This window comes from Thermobia domestica, chromosome 16 (assembly GCF_964235325.1).
Source record: "Thermobia domestica chromosome 16, izTheDome1.hap1.1, whole genome shotgun sequence".
NCBI classification, from domain to species: domain Eukaryota; kingdom Metazoa; phylum Arthropoda; class Insecta; order Zygentoma; family Lepismatidae; genus Thermobia; species Thermobia domestica.
The window spans coordinates 139441684-139463057 of NC_137469.1; the positions used below are offsets into that span (position 1 = coordinate 139441684).

At 35.8% G+C, this 21374-nt stretch overlaps 1 long non-coding RNA gene across 1 annotated transcript; it reads left to right on the forward strand.

Annotated features, from left to right (window-relative positions):
* Positions 1–853: 853 nt before the first annotated feature.
* Positions 854–16941, forward strand: LOC145673459 (uncharacterized). Its single transcript, XR_014128771.1, has 4 exons — positions 854–1222; positions 12701–12861; positions 14597–14773; positions 16791–16941. It is a non-coding gene; the product is annotated as an uncharacterized LOC145673459 (long non-coding RNA).
* The last annotated feature ends 4433 nt before the right edge of the window (positions 16942–21374 follow it).

The following is a 21374-nucleotide window of genomic DNA, read 5'->3' on the forward strand; positions in this document are numbered from 1 at the left end:
TTAGAGAACAAGGTGTACTGTAAACCTCAACTGTACTTCCTCTAATTATCCTATTGAAACTTTCCATAGTGCGTTGTGTAGAGCAAAGACGAGACTTCCAGATACTGGTACGTTTGGTCCGATATAGCCAACAAGAGGGAAATAATAGAGACAAAACAGATAATTTTTCCAAAATTTCCCCCTAAAATCTGGAATTAAAATTTTCTGTAGCTGGTAACACTGCGACCAGACAGATGCAAACTATCTTAAATTAAACATTGGTGCACCACTAATATATCCTACAAGTATTATGACGATATTTAAGGAACAAAACTTCTAATTACCAAAAATATATTACGGTAAACAGAAAAGTAAGGAAAAACTAGAAAAATTAAGTGTTAAAACCTAAATACGAATATTTCGTGCGTTCCCTAATTAACCCATTGTAACAATCTGTATTTGCATTTGTTAAGTAAGGACAAATGTTCGATTGGCGTAAGTTGACTTGCACTCGGACGTATAGGTACGGATTTATAAACAAAAATTTCTAATTTTTTGCCCAAACTTACACTGAGAAAAATAATCAGTAACAAACTGGAGGTTAAAGGACAATTTGGCTGCTAGAACCACTTAATAATTTGCAGTAGCCCTTCTGAGACAAAAAGGGTTACTTTTACGAGGTTACCAGTAATCAATCGAATAAGGTTGCTGGAAAATGCGTAGAAACAACACAGTGTTTGCTTGTTATTAACCTATAAAGTAGGTTAGAAAAAGGTAACCAATTTAAGAAGGTTAATTTAATTTAAAATACTCTGTTGTTATCAACCGATTTTCCGACAAAGTAAATTTAACCCTCTAGAACTTGTGTATTGGTAACACTGCATTGATGTTACTTTAACGAATATACGTAAGCTAGGCTTTATGTGATCTGTGAGTTGGTGGCCATGTTTTAATGTAGTGTGATGCATTTTCAATTTAATACAATTTTCAGTGTAAACCAGTGAAATTTTCAGACTTACTGTTATTCGTACTTTCACTAAAACCCTTACGGAAGAACAAGAAACGTGTCACGAAAATGGCGGAAATATGTGATGACTTGAGGGGGACGTCAAAACCACAAAGCGAGAATGGAGAGGAAATGAGAAACCTGCTGTCATCATGGGGCCTGAAGGAATACATATTACGCTTTGAAGATCAGTACATATGAATATTTAATTGGAGTATAAACTGAAGTTCGGCCTTTGTAAGTAACTTAGGCCTAAACAACAAAAACCGTAGATAATTTTCTTAGAGAAACTTGGACAATTTTACATAATGCTTAGTGCCAAAACCTTTATTGTGTTTCTTTAGTATTTAGTATTTCTTTAGTAACCTGCCTTGGACTATATCCACTAGATTATATAAATAGGCAGTGGCGGCTAATGTTAGTGTTGCAGCGTTGCGCAACGACCAAAGTATTTCAAGAAAAAAAATATTATTATCAATAGCAGTAAAGAACAGAAAAAAATACTTTTTAATACTCGCATATATACACTTTGAATAACATATTTTTTCTTCTGTAACTGTCCGTTCCGTTAATCCGTTTTAAAAAGCAAAAAATAATCCGTCAGAGAGTCTCTAATTTATATTGTGTTGCAGGGAGCATGCAACGACCAGATTCCTTCAGCGCGGCAATTGGAGCAGATGTTAAGTCTCCTTTCCCCTATCTCAGAAGTTAAAGGGACTGGTCGTTGCAGTGCTTCTGCAACACAGCACGGTTTCCAGTGAACGAGAAGGTTTTTCGCGCTAATTAAGATTTCTAGCAATTAACAAATGGAATTTGTTTTTATGCATTCATATTTTTAAATTACCATACTGAAGCAAATCAATATAATGACAAAAAGAGTGATTGCAGAATTACAAAATAAGAAAGAAAATATCTAGTAGAGGAGAAAACAAATGAAAGTAGACCCGCATTTACAAGTTAATTCTTAGCTTATATTGATAATGAAGGCTTCTTCTACAGTAATTTGTGAATCAAATATTAATAAGTCAGTATGTAGAATCGCCCCCTCCCAATCTGTGGATAGTATTTTAGTATAAACATATTTCTTTTATAAAATAAGTATATTTTATACTCTTGATAATTTCCACATAAAACTGTATGATGGGGAACGCCACATTGAATTTGGGACTAGTTAGCAATGCTCAGGGGCGTAGCCACGAGGGGGGTCCACCGGGTCCGGACCTCCCAAAAATTTCGAAACTTGACTACCATTTGTAGACTTTCTTAACGAACTATACTTTTTTAACAGAGAAACGATTGATGTAGGCTAAATATTTTATTTTACGCCTCATCATGTACTCTTCTTTTCTTATAAAAATAATCGTTCTATCATTTTTTTCTAATGTTTGCATTTTTTATTTTTTAAAAGAGAATTTTATTTAATTTAACATGTCACATAGCATTTGCATCTAAAGTTATGCTGATTAGTCAATGAGTCTACTTTATATCTTCTGTCTCTTATCGTTCGTACTGCAACACCCAAAACCACAATCCACCGGCCGCCACTGTAAATAGGTCTTGTTTGACATGTGACCGAGAACCACCGAATATTTCAAAAAAAAAAAAAAAATAAAATAAATAAAATAAATAAATAAAAAATAAAAATAAAAAAATAAAATAAAAGCAAGAAACGAAGTAGTGATTAAACGCTCTTGTGTACAGGTTTACTTGTAGCGCTCTACTAGAAAATCATTGTTGAAAAATTATAGTTCTTTCACCAAATTCCTTGGTATTGTTCCCTAGAAGATTTACACTGGGCGACATGAAAGTATCTGCCTTGACATAAGTGAAGTTCAAGGAGACTCCTAGAAATAATTGTTGAAAATTATAATTCTTTTATAATTTACGTATAAATATGGTTTCTGGGTTATGAGAACTAGGGCATTCGTGCCGTATCGCCGAACCACTTTGAAAACTGAAGGAAAGCACCAAAATGTATTGCTTTTAGTTATATTTTGTTGGATTACAGTAAGTTACCTTAGATTACGTTACATTGGGCGTGCAGTATTACTTAAATACGGATCCATAGTATAAGTACCAGTAGTAGTAGAAACAGGAGTAAGAGTAGTAATAGTAGTAGTAGGAACGGGTTAGAAGCCCGGCAGCAGTGACGTACCCAGGAGGCCGGACCCCCCCCCAAATTCGGACTTTTTTTGTAAATTTAGTTTAATTTTAGGGGCAGTTTTACAATTTTTAATATGATTTAGCTTGAAATTGTTTCCTCCCCGAAAAACTTTGGACCCCTCCCGAAATAAATTCCTGCGTACGTGCCTGCCCGGCAGGGATTGGTTCGGTTCTTTTCTCGATATGAAATGGGCAAAATGAAGACTTGCCAGATTTTTTCTGTACATTTTACATTTATGGATCTGTATAGTGAAACAAGTGTACCTCTCCGCGAAATAGTCCATCCGCCTCCACATACAGTGCCGCTAACAACATCAAAAACAATCAACAAATATAACCACTTTCTTAATTTTTATTATTCCCCTTATCTGCCTTGTACTCATTCTTACAAACTTTAATGAATTCTCCAATTGACCCGGTAAATTTCCTAAAATTGGGCGGCGATACTGCACTTAACCCAAAACTAAGGTGCAAAACACAAATCAACCTGTGCTGTGAAGCCACTGAACAGCACGAGTGCTATTTAAACGCATAAGGGTAGGGCGAAGCTGGTGGACTTACGTGGGTTTCGTCCAAAAAAGCGATGGTGACTATGCGCACAAGTGAAAGTAGTGGAAAGAAGTTCGTTTTGACAAATGCGAGTTTCAATAACACTTGTCCTGGTTATACAAAACTCCACTTGTGTAGGTTCTGTATACTGTGCAGAAGCTGACTGATGTACCGCCAGACCAATTTTAAAAATTTACAAGGTGCAGTTTCACTATACGGATTCATAGTTTGTAAAATGCATGGGAAAATGTGGGGAAATTTGCTATTTAATGTCAAGAACAGAACCCAACGAACTTCTGCGGGGCTTTTAACCCGTTCCTACTCGTATTGCTACCCCTATTCCTATTTCTACTACTACTTATACTATGGATCCGTGTAGTAAAACTGCGCTCTTTACCAGATGAATTGAATTTATTTTGGTTTGTGAGGAAGAGTGAGTGCAAGTCAGGTGATTGAAATAGTTGAAGTTAAGATTTTTTTTTTATGTAAGCAGCACTATATATGGAGGTGGAAGGGACTATTTGCCGGAGATTTACACTTGACATGATTTATAGGTGACAGTGTGGAAATGGTGCGTAAATGACAAGATTGTGGCATAGTGTTTGAGTTTTATCGAGTTATACAAAAATAAACGAGTGTCAGTTGTTGAAATTGTCTGAAAGGCATGGTCTACTACACAGGCGAACAGTTTGTCGTAAGTGTAAAAACGAATTGAAACTACAGAAAAGAAGAGGAACATCTAACCAAACACAATCGAATGTGACCTATGTAGTGCATTTTGGTATTGTTTGGATGGTATTTAGGCTGTTATCTCTCCCTAAGCTGTGCAACTCACAAGCCATACATTTTACGACATGTAAAGTGTTTTCCCACTATCCTCGCTTATGCGTATGCCCAACGCCACTATCCTCTCACGTCTGCTTGGGGCCCTCCTGCTGCGCTTCTGCCCAGACTGGGTTAGATGGCATCCATACTTTTAGTGGCCACCTAGCAAAAGTTGCTTCGTGTTTTATGCCATACATCCATTCTGTATTTCGAACAGTAATCACTAGCAAGTGAACCGGGGTGACAGCCTACTATTTGGTGAGAAACTAAATAATATAACTTTTTTTTTCTATTTCCGTGCGGTCCGCCGCGGTGGTAGAGAGTTCACCTCTGATGCTTAGGGTCCCGGGTTCGATCCCAATCCCCTCCAAGTGAACTTTGTGGTAGACGAACACGGGGTTGTCCTGTTTCCTCCCACTTTCTTCATTCCATTTCATTTATTTCTCATCATCACCGTCTCCTTTAGCCTAACCGGCATAAACGTGGGACGTTAAACTCAAAGATATAATTTAATTTCATTTTGCGTGTGGTCCGGTGATACAAAAGTAATGCCCTGTGCAGAAATAAGCCGCCGGTGTAAACTAGCATCTAACCATCTTACATATGGGCTCATTTATTTTATCCCTCGTAAATGACTTGTAATGATTTTAGACTATAGTCCGCGTCACCCGACTATTGGCTCGTGGTATCAGCCAATAGGCTCGCAGTGCTCTGCTACTAAACTTTCAGGAAGGAATCTAATCATTGATAATTGATATTCTTCGTATTTGTGGACAATTGAATGATTAGATTCCTCCCTGCAGGTTTAGTAACAGCGCACTGTGAGGTTATTGGCAGATGGCACACGCCTGTTCAGGTGACGCGGACTATAGTAACCCTATACTTGTAAACCTAAAATGCCGCTGCATTTCTTTGTATGTAATGTAATGTGGCATGTAGAAAGTTGTTCCTTATAAACATGTCTTCTCATGCAAAATATTGAATTTTACCTATAAATCTTCCAAAATGTAGTGCGCTGAAACTACAACTGCAACGGACTCTTACGTCGCATTTATATAATTAAAAAAAAAAGTCACAGCAAAATACTTTTTAGGCTAATTTAAACATGTACTCAGAATGAGAAACAGTAGTATTGGAACAGAGAAACAGTAGTGGCGTTATTATACTCATTGTGTCGTCTAATAGTTAATCGCCTCCCCATTAGTCGAGTAAATGATTTTTTTTTTTGTGAAAGTAAAACACTGATTAGAAAAGATAATAAGGATAATTATTCGAATATTGATTTAATTAACATTTCTGTTAATTTTATTCTGTTAACATTTCTGTTAATTAAGTGAACTCTCAACGTCTGGAATTACATAAGTTTTGAGAATACTTATGTAATTCCAGACGTTGAGAGTTCACTTAATTTTATTAACATTATAAATATGTGTGGTTTCTGGGGATAGTAGTTAGCATCTTCATTAGATTAGATGTTGAATATTTTGTTTGTTATAGTCTAGTGGTCTTTCATTTCCAAAATTCAGTTTTAATAATATAATAAAGAAGAAAGATAGTAAAATTCATTCTATTTTACTATTTTAGTCGATCTTATTCGAAATCTAGCTCTGAAATCTGACATTTCTCACTGCTATTAATTCCTAAGCTCTCTGTACACTGATGTTAAATTTTTGTGCTTAATCATATGTAAAGTCAAGTCATTATACTATGTCTTATGGGAAAGATTATTGTATATTCAAACTATATTAGCTCCTCAACATTTAAGATTTGTTAAAAAAAAACTTAATATTAACTTAATTCATTTGTAGTATGATGTATTTGACAATAATAAGTATTTTCGAATTTTAATTCTGTAGGGGATTAATACTTCACTTCGTATTTGTTCATCTTCATACGGAACTACTTATTCACGTTAGGCCTCCAAAACAGACAGTTATCGATGATAGATTGTATATGTAATCGGCAGCGCTGCTTGCCAGTGTCGAGTACTTTTCTACATTTGGGGAATATAAACACTGTGACTGCAAAATGGTCTCTAGTAGATTTTTTTGTTGGTTAGTACTTGCAAGCAAGATTTTTCAAGCCGTGGTAATCGGGTATTGGAGGTTTTGTAATTGACAAGGCTTCTATTTACAGGGTGACCCAAAAGTAATGGGTAATGGCGAAAAATGAAATCACAGATTCCTGACACCAAAACAACAACAACAACAAACAATGTTTATATGGCATACAGTCCGGAAATGGATAGGGGCCTAGTTAGACAGCTTCGAATAAGGGGGAAAGGAACTTCACACCTGCCCGCAGAATAATAAGAGCTAAGAAGGTGGTTCAAAAAGACATAAATATCATATCGGCGTAACATCTTACACGCATGTTACATAACTGCGCCAGAGATTCTCCATAATACGTCATATAGGGATTCACCGAATGTCTGTACGACAGGAGTAATGAAACAATGCAGTAAAGATGGAAACCATTAAAAAATAATAATAATAACTTCTTATACATGGCACGATTGCACGCACATGTACAATAGGGATCAAAGCAAAGACCACTTAGCATAGTTGTATAATTTCAGGGGGCAATGGAAAGTGGTACACCAGGTAAAATCTTTGCTGAAAGAGGATAGAAATAAGAAATGTAACTAGTCGTGTCATGTAATGAAATAACAGGAAAAATCAACAACGACGTATTGTATTTGTAACTTAACATCTTACACAGAATAGCACTACAAACTACGTGTTAACAATAAACGTAAATACAGAAGATGGTCAAAGTGCTGTCCTCCCACATCTGTGCTAATCATGAGTTTCGAACGCATTCCATCACTTCCGGTGTGTTGCGTAACTGTTCACACGCGTCTTCAATGGGGTCTTGTAAATTGGCAAGTTCCATTCTCTTAGTGTGAAATTCCTTTCCTCTCACATTCGAAGTGGTCTAGCTCCGCTGCTCACTTCCGAACTGTTATATAAACTTTTTTTTTTTTTTTGCGCCAGGAATCTGGTTTCATTTTTCACCATTACTTTTAGGACATCTTGTATAAATATTATGTTAAGAATTTTATTGACAAGTGAAATATGACAACCTCATAAGATCTCTTCATGAGTTAGACTCTTCTGTTGAATTGGGAAAACGCAGGGGATGTAAGAGATGCATGCATATATATTGAACGAGGGGGCGAGGTGGCTCAGTGGTAAAGCGTTCACCTCCGGTGCTTGGGGTCCTGGGTTCAAACCCTGCTCCCGCCATGTGGACTTTGTGGTGGACAAACACCGTGCTTATGGGTTTTCTCGGGTTCTCCCGTTTCCTCCCACTTTCTTCATTCCACCATTTCATTCATCTTTCATCATCACCGTCTCCTTTAGCCTAATCGGCATAACCGTGGGACGTAAAACTCAAAGATTTCATTTCATATGTATTGAACGAGGAGAAAGGGGGCAACTGTTGCACACACAGGTACAGAAATGTGTTCATTTTATTCCCGACCGCTTTTAGCTTACGAGATACCACGCCACCACCACCAACCATGTTCTATTGACCCCAGCATTGTGGACTATCACTCGGCATCGTAGTTTCCATTACAGCAAGCTCCGACGCAGGACAGGCATGAGCATTCTATCCTTTTCCTCCCTGCAAGAACATTCATAGAACATCCAAGGAGCGCTGGCGTCGATGTTGAAGACTTCGTTTCAACAGACCAAATACGCAAAACTCCATTGGACTGACATCTGGGCTTTTCACAGGAATGTCTTAAGCGGAATGACACGAATTCCTAATTCTTCTGCCACTTTCTCATAAAACGTAGTGATGTTCTTGCGGTATGATTCGAAGGATGTCCATATGGATCATCAATCACATGGTTGGCGTCTATTCCATACAATTGAGATTTCTCTCCGATAGGTAAATGTCAGAATGGATTCTTGGAAGTATCTGGAGTTCACCTTCACTTCTTTTTGACCTGCGTATCATTAACATACTCTCATATCAACCATAAATCCATGAAGGAAACTCCCTGCACTTGCAAATAAAGTTGCTGCGCTCATTGCCGTTTACGTCACAGTATGTGATCCTCTGAATCTGACCACCAGCAATAAGATGGACATATGATTCATCCATTGTGATAACTTTCTTTCATTTGGTACTCGCCAGGTACTTTCCTGCAGTTCGTCTTATGTTCGGCAAAGTGACGAGGAAAAAGATGATGTACACGGGCCTTCTGCACACTTCAACCTGAGCCACTTGCAAATTATTTTGTTCACTGTTGAGGGTGCGATGTGAAATTCTTGACCCATATCACGTTGAGTCCGGGAATTTTCTTGGCACTTGACGGATCCCCCTTAGCACTACGGGTGTCACTTTGCTTGCAGTCCTTCTTGTAGTGGTTCGTGGGTGAATGTTTAGCAAGGGATCCTCTTTTGTGTAACGGGCCACAATACAGAGTTCCCACTCACCTGGAAAACCTGGAATAGTCAGGGAAACATGCTTAGCACTAAAAAGTCAGGGAATTTCACTAAAATGTCTGAAAACCTGGAAAAATCAGGGAATTTCATAACTTATTGTTTAAATTTCATTTAGCTACAGCATGAATTTCTTATATAATGACAAATGCTTGAAAGAGGTGGCAATTCTTGCTGCTGGAGCCAGTGGTTTAATATTTCCACTTTAAAAAGCATATATGTAACAGGGCATTTCCTGGGTTAATGCATGAATGTGTTTGACTTCTACATTTCTAATGTTGAAAAGTCAGTCTTCTGCACTTTTACATGATTTTTTTTTGTTTGTTTTTTGAACTTTTTTCCTTGGTACGAAAGTGAAAAAAAATCTCTATAGTGATGCATGATTCTTGAAAATAGATAATCCAGTGTGCATTGTTACTATATGAATGTACTTGCTTTCCTGGGATGGAAAAATAATGTTAGATCGTTTTTGAAATCACTTGGAAGATAATGTGCCAACTATGTTCAAAGCAGTGAAAGAAAATAATACATTGAAATTTTTTAATGAATCTTTATTTTCGTGCAACTATGATCTTTATTTTCTCATGGAATTATGATATATTTTTGTTGTTTCTATTATGATAGTAATCTATGCATGTGGATAATCTATTTCATGGTGATTGAAATCCACTTACCGTATCTTTTAGATTTGGGCTTCGTATTAGTAGATCCTCTTACTCTTTGGTAATCAAAATCACATCAAGAATTGACAATTCACTTTCAAAAATTAGAACCCGCAATAAATAAATAAATAAATAAATAAAAACATGAATCGTTCCATTTCTTTAGTTTTATATTGCGATATTTGATTTTGGTGTTTTTAAAGCAGAGTTTGTTAAAATGTTATATAAGCACAGTAAAAATAAAGGGGGCTTAAGTGCACGAATTATTAATTATTATGTCCTGCTGCTGTAAATGACCGAACCAGAGAGTAGAGCTTTGTCTGTCTTGAGTCATTGACATTTATATTAATTTTAATCGTACTTTTACTTCAATTGCATACAATTGTTTTTTTTTTTTCTTAGGCTCTCTTCTTCTTGTAGGCATCGTTTAAAATACTATGGGTGTCTTTTTTGTTTCTTGTTCAGACTATACATCCTCCGAAGTATCATAATGATAGGACCAAAGGAACGACCTTAGAACGAAAGGATTACCGTCAACCGGGGTTACTATGAACAAAAAGTCGGAAAATGTTTGTAATGTCCATAAATCATAGAAAAGTTGCAACAATTCGCTTCAATTATACACGTTCATATTACCTAGTTCTTCTACTTTACTTATATAAGTAAAATGGAGCAATATAATTGAAAGAAAAAATACAAAAAAAAAAAAAAAGTATTTAATGGAACCGTGTTTTAGAGTAAAAATTTATGTCCACCCAAACTCTTTACTGTGGAGACCTGGGTTATATATTTGTGGAGCTCTAGTATTTTTTAATAAGACTATGTTGTAAGTTTCCCATATACATAAAAAAAATTAAAGAAATAAAATATGACTATGAATAACATTTTTTTGCACATTTTTGTAAAAAAAAATGGGGCTACTTTGAACATGTCTCTGTTGGGAAGTGTTTCAATGTTATGAAAAATGAGCTGAGGTTATGTCAACAGCCATAAACGAGCAGTTTTATTATTCTCATGGATGTTTGGAAGGATTTATGCATGGAAGAGCAAATTCAAGTTTTCTGGGTGAATTGTCTCAAATTTTCGTTTTTTAAAAATAGTAATTATTAACATATCTCTGGTTAAATTATACCTACGTGTTCAGTGAAACCCCAGCTATTTTTCTGTCACAATGAAGCCCCTGAACTCCATGGCAAACAAGCTATAAGCAGTTGAAATTGTTGTTCATAGTAACCCCAAACCCGAGGTTACTTTGAACACTTAAAAAAAAAACTGGTTTCACCTGATTTTTTGTAAACCTTATTTTTTGATAGCTATAAACCATGTACATATTTGTAGAGTGAAAAATATTAAATATTCCTTTTAGTTTTTAAATGAGTACAAAAATACTGAAAATTTGTATCAAAGGTTGACGGTAGTAACAGATACACCAGTACTGGTGAAAATATGCAGTATTATTGCTCAGTATTGCAGGTTTAAAGAAGTACATTTCTTAATTAAAAAGAAGTTTTGTTTCTTTTCCTTCATGTGCAAATTCTATTTTTCTATGCACCGGTACGAATATGTGCTACAGAATGGTGTACCTGGAAATTTCTGAGAAGTGACCTGGAAAACCTGGAGAAGTCAGGGAATTTGATCTTGGAAAATGAGTGGGAACCCTGCAATAGTTTCTGCAGTAGTCACTCCGAGTGCTAAGCTATTCTCTCGACACTGTTTCACAACGTATAGGTACGAAAACTAGGACCATTATACATCGAAAGTATGATGAAAAGAAAGAAGAAAAAAAAACAACATTAACATCTGTAGAAAGCCACTAGCGACTGCCCTGAAAACCTTTTTGAGGAGAAAAGAATCATCATCAACTTGGAAATTTTAAGCATTCAACTTCTTAATTTTTGATCTTTATTAACGACATTTCTATCAGTTAGTAATTCAGTAACAAAAAAGAATTTATTCTCCATACATCTGATCCATCATTTAATCGTGGAATAAGGAGACTCAAAACAGGAGCGTAGTCAAGCAAAATTCGTTTTGTAGCGGTTTCAACAGTGACATCTGTTCTTCAATTGTGATTTTCTGCAGATAGTCGCACATTAGCTGATACCTCCAGTAACATTGTCACTTGTTTAAGAATAGTGACAGGGTCAGTGATTTGTTATACAATATTAAATGTTATTTCAGGGGAAAGTACAACATTTTAATTGCTTCTTACTGTAATAAGATAAATGAAGGCAAGCAGATTCTTAACTTTGATGAAGTTAAAAGTTTTACAGTATCAGTGATAATGAAGATACATAATCTCGTCTTTAGTTCCAAATTTATGACTTTAATGTGAAGAGTTCACTTTCATAACGATTAATGAGTGATTTAAAGTACTACGAAAACTATTTTCTGAAATAGGCTTCAATTTATTCGACTTCAATAAAATTATTAGCTATTTAATTGAAACTTAAGACTTTTAATTCGAAAAAGGAGTGAAACATAAAAATAATAAAACTTTTTTATACTCAAACATATGTAATAATAAAATGATTTGTTGTATATTAAAGATATTCTGATACAACAATAACGTAACTCGGTTTATGTATGACTTTTTCTTAAAATGTTAGACTCTCTGCTACCGAGTTATAGTTTTGCGATTTGGATGTTTTAAAATCATTATTAAAGCGTTTCTCAGTTATTTGTTCATTCGATTTTTTTTAATTAATTGGTTTCTGTTTTAGATATGTGGATTTAGTGTTGAACTTGTAGCTTCAAAATAATGTCCCAAAGATTTCCCAAGAAACTGCGATTCCCACCATTGGATATACGGCAGGATTTATTTTCTTTTCTGATTTCACTTTGGGATAGCAACCATTCTGTTGTAATATAGATTAAATAAAAGTTAACTGTTTCGAGTGTTAATTGAATTCATCATAAGTGACTATAGTTTTGATCATTCTTACAGGTTTTCTTGTACAATTTTGTATCTCATTTTCACAAAGCCTTAAAAATAAAGTATCATTTTTTAACTTTCGCCTAAAAGGAAGCGACATGTACAAATTCACTTTTTCTTACAGAGAATGCCATAACTGTAGATACGATGGCTATTTTGACTGATAAAGAAATCAAGGAACTAATTCCGAAAATTGGTCATCGAGCACTCTTCACACGAAATTGGGAGAGTTGGAAACGCGACATGCATCCATTTCTTGATTGTGATCGTCCACTTTCTCCGCTTGTAAGCTATTATTATTTTCATATTTCTTTATTTTATTATATAACGTAGTTATAAATGAGGTAATGGTACAATACTAGTACAATTTACATAGTGAATCATTACGACAAGCTGAAATCATATTTTCTTGTATGTTTTAAATTATAGAATATCAAAATTGATAAAATTAGGTGTGCAAATTATAAGAAATTATGGTAGTTTTTAATCATGTATTTAGTTAGAAGATAGTGAAGTCGTTGCAGTCGTTGAGCATTCTAATTAGCATCGCAGGAGAATTATGTGATGCAGAAATACTTATATAAAAGTTCCCCTTGTGTACTTGCCAAGGTTGAAAAAAAAAAAAATAAATAAAGTTCGGATTTCGCAACTATATTAAAATATTAGAGTTACTTTTTTTCGGGGAACATGATCTTCGTGCAGTAAATTTCTACCTACCACTTCCTTGAATTTAGTTAAACAACAAACTGGATAATTTGTTTTTAATAACAAACAAATCGCAGTATAGACTTTTTCTGATTTCCGCATTCAGTGCGCATACTTTCTCACGCATATTTTTACCAATCAATCCATTTTTATGTTTAATAAGCTTGTTGGCACCTATACCTTTCATTTTGCTTGTGTAGCACTAAAGGACCCCAATGCCGAGGTTCAATAGTAGATTGATTATTGACACCAGTTGTCAGGAATAATGACTTGCATTTCGAAGTTGTAACAACTTTAAGGAGTATATTCTATAGAATTTTGACGACGGTTTTCATGTTTATTGAACTTGTTACACTTTTCAGGAGATATGAAACAAGTAATTGAAAAGAAACATATTGAACTTCCTCTTAAGCAAGTCTTAGTCTTTATTTTGGAAGAATATTTTCGTAATTCCACATAAGTTTATGAATTTCGTGTACCGTACTTGTAATCATCGTCCTGTGTGTAACCACGTATTCCCATTTCTGTAGTAGGCAGAAATTATCTGTAACTTCAGCCAATATTCACAATATATTTCTTCCTTAGTCTGTTATGAATAAATCAGACTGCATATTTCAAACTGTTGTAAGCATTTTTTTTGGGGGGGGGGGGGCGAAAAACTTATAACAAGTGAATAAACTTGATCATTTTCAGTTGAAGATCTCACTTTCTTCTATGTTCATTGTTTCATTTCGTGCTACTTTTAACTTCGGCACAGAATTTTCGTCAGGTGTTTCGAGTTTGCTATTTGTTATACTAAAATAGGAAGAAGTTGGGGTAAATTACTTAATTAGCCCCCTTATATTCCAGCGTCCTCTTTTCTCTCTCTCTCTCTCTCTCTCTCCTTCTCTCTCTCTCTCTCTCTCAATTTTCAGTTCCCACTCCATATTTGCAAAGTCAGTTCGAAATTTTCCCTTCATTCCAACGTAAATCCTCTTCCCAAACTACAGATCTTCGCCAGAGCGATGATTGAGTGTTAAACTTCATACCAATATAAGTGGTTTTGAACTAGTATATTAACATATAATAATAATAATAAAATAAATTTTTCATAGCACTTCCAACACTGTTTCTCACTATGACGGCATATATATTTTTAAGCAAAATACCTTCTTTCACAACAATCTGCGACTGTGAATCTTAGAGTAAGAAAAGAAAATTGGGAAAGAAACCTTTGTAATTATTTTTCGTTATTGACAGCACTCTTTAGCTCTGTCACAATCAAAACAAAATGAAATAGGAATTATTTCTTCATACAATATTATATTGGTTTTAGGCCTCCCAAACAACTACATCATCTTTGACACATAATGAAGAGCTTGCTCCAGAACACGAAATATTGTTGCCATGTGATGACAATATATTAATGTTAGATGTAAGTGGAACTACAACACCAGTGGAAAGAGAGGTGTTTCCAACTCATCGGGAACTGCCATAAGATGATGAAAAATCGGTAAGAAATTAGATATTAAAAAATAATTCTTGTTTGTATTACAATTCAGTACTTATGTTTTGTAAACATTTTTGTACAGTCCACAGCAAAAAACCTGCAACATGAACATGTAAGTTTTTTGTGAAACGACAAAGTCTTTTGCTCCAAAATAAATGTGCAGGGAAGGACGTCGAGGTTTCTCGTGGCGAGACTTGTGCCACTTAGACGTTATGTTGATTCCCTGCGCTGTTAGGCGTAGTTTCACAAACTTATATGCTCATGTTGCGGTTTTTTTTTCTGCGGAGTGTACCATCCATTAAAATTAGTTACTAGCAATAGCCAATATGTTTCTTAGAGCATAAAACTGGGAATTTAGAAGAAAATACCTGCTTCCATTTTAAAAATGAAAAATATCTAACGTCTAACGATTATGCACTGAGGCTAATGTAGGCAGTGATGATGGGAAATGAATGAAATAGTGGAATGAAGAAAGTGGGAGGAAACGGGAAAATTCCGAGAAAACCCTATGCGCACGGTGCTTGTCTACCACAAAACTTACTTGGTGCGGGCTGGGATCGACCCATTTACCCCACGTACCAGAGGTGAACGCTCTTAAGAATAAGTCCCCATTTAATACAATTATATTTTTCGGAGTCAGTATATACAGGTTGTTTCCATTAAACTCAAAACAATCCGTGGGACACTAAACTGAGAACTATTTAATCCAATCCCAAGTTTCCACTGTTAGAGATTGACATGAAGGGTAGACATATCTATCGTAACCACTTCTGACTGGCTTTTCACAATCCTTCAATGGTGTGTGGCTTTTGCGTGAGAAGGCTCGTGTCAATAGCCCGAAAGAGTGATGCATCAGACGTCTTCACTGAATGCCTGTGAACGGGTTGGCATGAATGCAAGTTTCTGCTAACATGAGTTGAGGAAGAGGCAGTTAAACAAGAAGTTAGACTTAATGCCTTGTCTTGAAGCGCCTACATCGATTCTGATCAATTCCTTAGAAACTTGGAATGTCATGCCGATAAACAGGTACCAGGACCCTCTGATCTGAATTAAGCTTCGTATCTTTGGCAACACGATGTATGTTGAGCTTTCCATTGTACGAGTATTCAGCAGCGCACTGCGTTTTGTGATGTTTGTAGCCGGTTTGCGATATTTTTGTGTGCGGCTTTGTCGCCGGGGACATGAGCGCGAACTTCACAAATTCTAGTTGGTATGCGACTCTTAGCAGACCAGGGAGTTGAGCTCTTTATGCTCCACAGGAATTATCTCACGCCTCGCCGAACTGTCATTTTCAGACAAAGTAAATCCAATTTACTAGCACAATTTTAAATGGCACTGTAACTATAGTTTATGGTCCCCTGAGGGACATTAACGTCCCCGTTGAGAACCGGTGCTATAATTTACAAAGGATAAAATGGAAATAATCATTAAGTCAAAGGGCCAACACTCTTTTTTTTTTTTTTTTTTTTCCTGCTTCTAATGTGACTACTAGCACAAACACGTTTTACATTCAGTTACCTACTCTGATTTTATTCAAGGTAAATGCATAGTTATGCACCTCGCTGCGCACTAGCTCTGAAGAGTGCAAAACTGTCTCACCCAGTTAGCGATCTCTGGTCTAGGGTTAGAGCGTTGGACTCATGTATGTATGGTCCCGGGTTTAATATTCTGATGGAGAACCCCAAATTTTCGGCGTCTACGAAGCGTTATGAGTACACTTGGGTCATGAAATAAAAGACGTGATGGACATTCGGTCTAGAAATCCCTACGTATGCCTGTTGGAGGCAGGTGACGCAATTGGCTGACTACCTATTCGTCACTCAGGTGGACGTAGTTCCTCCAATCTCTAACATACAGCGTTGGTGCCGGTTCAGGGCCATAAGGTCTGTTACACTGTCTAGTTTGGTTTGGCTTTGGTGTGATGAAGTATATGTTCGATTGTAATAAATATACCTGATGTGCCACCGTCGTAGGCATTGAAGAGTATATTTTACAAAGCATTATGTTTGTTCTGTTTTAGACACTTCATTTACTTCTGGAAGCAAGTTTCGAGGGGAAAATTTTGCTCAAGAAAGACAGAAGTGTTGCAATGGAAGAAGAGTCACGGAGAATATTGACAAAAATTATATGTACCAAATTTCACAAAATTAAATCCCCACGTTAAGCGGGTTTGCATATCCAGGCTCCTAACTATGAAAACATTTACGCTCACTCCAACCTCAATCATTTCACGAATTCAACCTGTTTTACGTATGTTATTAGGACATAATATCGATTGTGATTTATTCTAAAAACACTTTTATACATTGCAAGAGCTGTAACGTCCAAATATTTACTGAGAACTCATAGTCGTATCGGAATAAACAAAAGCGAGTATGGAACAGTAAACTGCTTTCACAAAAGGCAAAAGAAGTTGTGCAAAGGCATACAAAACGGTCGAGTGGTTTGGGTCGATACACTACCAATCACATGTTTGTGTGTTCAAACCGGTAGCAAGTTGTTTCTTTTTTAAGTGCCTTCCTATTTTCATCCGGAGGCTGAAAATATTTCTTTGAGTAACTCATTGAAAACTTCTTTTGTTTCAAATTCGATTAGAACGGAACATTATATGAATAGCGAATCTTAAGTTTATAGCTAAAAAAAAAAAAAAAAAAAATGAAGTATACTCACTACTCCATTATCCTCTGATTTGTAACGAAAAACTATTTATAAACAGTGGTGACTTCAGAAAATTATCCTCGGGGGGAATTTCAATATGCGGGTGGAGGGCAAACATTGGTAGTCCACATTGAGCACGATCGAATATATGGTCCTGAAGGCGGAAATTTCTTAGCTCGAGAGGGGTCTCAAATTCTCCCTCAGATCACGTCCTGAAAGCATCATTGCTTAAAAGCTTTTCGTAACAAATATAATATTACACTTGTTTCTCGTTCTATATTTTGAATTGGTAAAATGATAACTTATAGAGGATTATAATAAAAGCATAAAAATTACAATACCAATCATGTATAAATTATCCTGTAAGTTACCAACTTTGGGTCAGATCAAAACTCAAATATTTGTTTTCGGATTTCACTCAGAAGTAAGTCCTCTCTATATAATCCTGATTGGAAAGCCATGTATAACTCTAATTAATTAATCAATATTTATACAAATATTTTTTTTTATTTTACAATTTTTACTATTCAATATTATATACACTTCATTTCCAAAATCAAAATCTCGAAAATGTATATTGTACGAGTGCAGATTCGCAAATAAATGCTTATTTATCATATATATTGGTCTCTATTCGAAATTCTATTTAATCGAATCCAACAAGAACACAGACAGAAACATCGAGAACAGGTGAAAAAAAGAGAAAAAAAAGTGCTGTACCCGGCGGGGACTCTTATTTAGTTCGAGTGGTGCTTTATAAGCAGAACGCCTTAGACCACTCGGCTATGGTAACAACTAGTAATTGCAGCAAAGGCTTCGAGTAGTAATTCCTATTACAGAATAACATTTTCTATTGCCTAAAATTTAAACCTAATTTACTTTGATATAATATATCTATTAATTTGTTTCATGAACACGTTTTCGTTACTTTGATGAATGATGTATGTTGTTGATATAGATTCTATTACATGTTCTTTCGTAAATATTATAGAAAGTATCAGGGTGATTAATGTCTTTCATGGAAATTGACTGGCGCATGCGCAGTACACAGACAGTTCAATTAGAAGGCGAGGAAGGAAACGCTAACACACTGTTAGAATGTTTCATCGCTGTGAAGTATAAAGAACAGCTAAAATGTATTTTACTCTTGTCATTGCGTAAAGAATCACCAGGTTAATGTTTGTCCAAGTTTTCACTGATCAACTGGACTCATGAAAAATAATTAATTTTGTCATTACTGCACAATATGAAGAATAAAGGACGTAAATTACACCACATTGTTCTCGAATTCGAACCTAGCTAAGGAAGGGACAATAAACAAAATGTGATTTATTCATTCGAATTGAGATAATTCAATGAAACTAGAAATTACACAATCGAAAGTAAAAACATCGTTAAAATGACAATAATACTTTTGTCCGAGATGTGAAATAAAGTTATTAATTAACTGAAATGAAAGTAATATTGGGCATGATATAGAGTAAGAAAAAAAAAGTAAATGTATTCTTAGAAACGTTCAAAGTAAATTCGCAAATACTTTTTGAAGATATACTACTCTTCCTTAACGTTTTAACGAACTAATAAGTAAACAAGCAAAGGAAAAGAATGAAGAACGAAAGTATTGCTCTTGAAAAAATATAATAAATAAATGAAACTTAAATAAATGTTTACACAAAAAATAACACTAGTACTTCGTGTAATCACCTCCAGAGTCAATAACTTCTTGAAGTCTGGAGGGGATACTAGATACAAGTCTCGAGCAATACGACGGTGTGTCACGAAAATGTTGCCACAGTTCCATAACATGATTTTGAAGAAACGTTTAGTCTCTGTCTTCACGTCTCTCTTCCCATTTTTGCACCATGTAGGCCCACAGATGATTAATTGGGTTCAAATCTGGGGATAGAGGGGGGCACTCAATACAAATTAACTCTGGATGTTCACTTAGCCACTCTCGTGTTTGCCGGGAAGTGTGAACAGCACTGTTGTCATGCATAAATATATATTCTTCCTGTTCGGGGAAGTTTCTTTCTAAGGACGGTAACAACGTATTTTCGAGGATATTAATGTAAACACTACTGTTCATTCTCTCAGGCACCGCAACCAAATCTCCAGGACCAGCAGCCGCCATGTATCCCCAAAAGTGTGCTGATATTCGCCCTGAACAAGAAGTTCTGATAATATTTTGTTCAGCATACCTGGTTCCGCGCGGTCTATACAATATAACTCTGCCTTGTTGGTTAGACTTGAAAACATTCTCGTCGGTCCAGATGACTAAGTCCCAATATGACTGAGGTTGGGTTATGTTATTCTGTTCCCATTCCATTCGTCTGGCCTTGTGAGTTTCAGTTAGGAGAGTCTTCCTAGCGGGTCTTGAACAGTGTAGACCAGTCCCCAATAATCTTCATCTTGTTGTTTCGTGAGAACAATTATATTCTCTGGCTTTGTCCAAGAGGATTGACGTGTGGCGTAGAGGTCTGTTGATTACTTCTGTAACTAAAGCTTGATCTTGAGCTGCAGTTGTCACTTTTGGCCTTCCACTTCTTGACCGACACCTGAACCATTCACCACCTTCTTCATGTCGCTGAACCCATTTCTTGACCGTTTTCTTGTCACATCCCAGATCTCTAGCAATCTGAGGCATAGTTTGTCCCATTTTTGCTCGGCCTATGATTTCTCCTCTCAGAGCAACAGACAGTTCTCCACAACCTTTAGAGCGAGGCATTTTCAGAACCTGTTAGAAAGTTGCGTTCTGGCGTGTATGACAAATGTCGGTAAAGTGCATCTTTCTGTTTCTACTGCGCATGCACCAGTCAATTTTCATGAAAGATCATAAATAATCCTGACAATTATTGTAATATTTATGAACGAATACGTAATAGAACCTATACTAACAACATCATTCGTCAAAGTAAAGAATACCGTAAACATAAAACAATTTCAACAGACTATTACATCAGGCCAAAATAGGCTTAGACTTCAGAGAATACAAAATAAATTTCATACTGTAACAAAAGATTGAACATGAAACACGCTTACTATATTTTCAACTTGTCATATTAGCCAAGTGGACTAAGGCATTCGGCTAGAGATTCTGAGGCACCATTCAAGAGTAGTTCGAATCCCACCACACTACATTTTGGTTTTACCTCTTCTTGACGTTTCTGTTTGTGATCCTGCCGGATTCTATTAAATATAATTTTGTAATACGCTAAAATATACATAATATTTCTTAACCTCCCATTTTTACATTTTTCAAGGTCAGTTGAGAAGAAAGAGGGGAAATGAAAGTACAAAGATTTACAATAATTACTTAGCATTTACTATCACTGCAATTGTAGATATTTTATTTATGAAAATGTATAATGAACTAAAAATATATTTAGTAGGTCACATGTCTCCATTTTTCGATTCTAACTTGAAAGTTACAGTTTAGGCGGTGACATATCAAAGACCCAGGGGGTTGAGGGGGTTCTAACCCCTCCCATTGAAACTTTTATATTCTATTGAAATAAAAAGTGTTTCAGTTTATAATCTTGCAAAAGCAACAATCACTGTGTGTGGAGGACGGTTTATTTATACTACGATATATCACTTCCAAATGTGTAGAAGATGTGACTGGATATTGTGCATAATCATTCAAGAAATATAACACAACGAAGGGACTTCGTAAACCCTTCACGCCACCCCAGGAGGAGGAAGTGCGTCCCGCCGTCCCCCGGTTGGGAATTACTGCTTGCGATGGAAACATTCTAACAGTGTGTTAGCGTTTCCTTCCCTCGCCTTCGAATTGAACTGTCTGTGTACTGCGCATGCGCCAGTCAATTTCCATGAAAGATCATAAATAACCCTGATACTTTCTATAATATTTACGAAAGAACATGTAATAGAATCTATATCAACAACATACATCATTCATTAAAGTAACGAAAACGTGTTCATGAAA